We start from the raw sequence: 2,032 nt of genomic DNA, 5'->3' as shown, positions 1-2,032 counted from the left end.
AAAAAAAAAAAAAAAAAATTTGGAGAGATGGGATCTCACTGTATTGCCCAGGCTGGTCTCTAGCTCCTGGGCTCAAAGTGATCCTTCCGCCTTGGCCTCCCGAAGTGTTAGGATTACAGGCGTGAGCCACCATGCCTGGCCCTAAATTATTCATTTTAAAATGGTTAACTTTTTGTTTTGTGAATTTTACCTTAATTAAAAAATAATGTATAAAAGGAACCCCCCGCACCCAACCCCCCCAAAAAAAGCCAGGCTCATGCTCTCTGATTTCTGCCTCCTTCACCCAGGTCAACCTTTGACTCCAGCATGAGGGGCTCTGAGAACCAAGATTCGCAGGCCCCCTGGAATTTCCCCCACACAGAGGCCCATATGTCCATATGCCTGGCATTTTCCTTTCCTGGTGAACGTCTAGACTTGGGGACACTCCACCTTGCCCTTCCTACCCTGGGAATGATGCCAGTGTTAGTGTTGGCCCAGAATCCAGGGGCTCCACTGATGCTGCCTGGTAGCCTTCTCCCTCCACATCTGCCCTCTGCACTGGCTTCACTATCAGGCAGGCTCTGCTCCTCCCACTTAACAGGGTCTCAGGTCTGAGCCTGGCTGGCCAGGCATGGGTCACATGTCCATCCTTGAACCCCTCATCATAGCCAGGGGCACGGACCACTCTGATTGCCCAGGCAGCGGGAATGGGCAATATGCCTTCCATGGAACTCTGTGTGTGTGTGTGTATGTGTATGTGTGTATCTTTCTGGGGGTACCACACATCTAATCTCCAAGGTCCACACAGCCTGTCTGCCCTGAACAGAGTGAAGCCCAGAGCAGGGAGGGGCTTCCCTAGGATCACACAGCCAAGAGTCCCTGACCTGACCAGGCATTCATTTCCCCATGCCATGGGTCAAAGGCTCAGGGACCTTCTCTCTGACTGTGACCAACAACGGATTGAGCCAGGGCAGACCTGTGAAATGTGAGGCATACACAAAGTACGGGATCTGAGTTTGCTGACAGCATGGTAGAAGTGGATAAGAGGCCTTGGGGAAGGGGACAGGGTGTGGGAAGCTCAGCGGGAAACCCTACCCTGCTAGAACATCCATAGCCAGGGCTGGGCTGGCAGCCTGCCTTCCCATGAGAAGGTGGGACTGTCTTTTTGTGGGTACTCTCCTCATCTATAAGCACTTAGTGAAGATCTGCTGTGTGCCACGTGCTGGGAACATGGCAGTGCTGAAACAAAAGCCTCAGCTTTCATGGAGATTACATCCCAGAGGTGTGCTCCATTCATCCCACAAGCATTTACTGAGCACCTACTGTGTGCTAAGTATGGAGACAGGTGTTGGAGATCTGGTGGTGGTCAAGAAGATAAAGATTCCTGTGTTCATGGACACCGAACAGATAAATAAGAAACTTCGCAGGCAGTGATGAGAGCTGTGGAGAAAATGAAATCAGCAAGGGTTGGCAATGATGGGGGTGGCCATAGAGCAGGTAGTCAAGGAGGTCTTCCTAGAAGAGGTGATGTTGGTTGTTTCACACGTAATGAGTCTCTCCGCATGTTTAAAACCAAACTTATACTCTTTTCTCTGAGTCCTGGTCCTGTCCCCCTGCTCAAGTTGCTGAGATGTTCAGACCAGGAACCTGGCCACTGCCTCGATTCTTCCCATCCTTTCACCTCTCACTTCTAACTTGTGACCATCTTGTACAGTTTTTCATAGCTGTTCCCTTTTCCAAGCCACCATCATCTTTCACTTGGACCCAGTCAGCATCTTTTGCTCAGAATCTCAATGTCTGAGAGGCATCCAGGTTGTTGCATGTACTTCTTCTTTTTTTTTTTTTTGAGATGGAGTTTCGCTCTTGTTGCCCAGGCTGGAGTGCAAAGGTGCGATCTTGGCTCACTGCAACCTCTGCCTCCCGGGTTCAAGCCATTCTCCTGTCTCGGCCTCCCAAGTAGCTGGGATTACAGGCATGCGCCACCACACCCGGCTAATTTTGTATTTTTAGTAGAGACGGGGTTTCTCCATGTTGGTCAGGCTGGTCTCAAACT

Source organism: Mandrillus leucophaeus, unplaced genomic scaffold (assembly GCF_000951045.1).
Source record: "Mandrillus leucophaeus isolate KB7577 unplaced genomic scaffold, Mleu.le_1.0 Scaffold55, whole genome shotgun sequence".
NCBI classification, from domain to species: domain Eukaryota; kingdom Metazoa; phylum Chordata; class Mammalia; order Primates; family Cercopithecidae; genus Mandrillus; species Mandrillus leucophaeus.
This window is presented reverse-complemented; position numbering follows the sequence as displayed.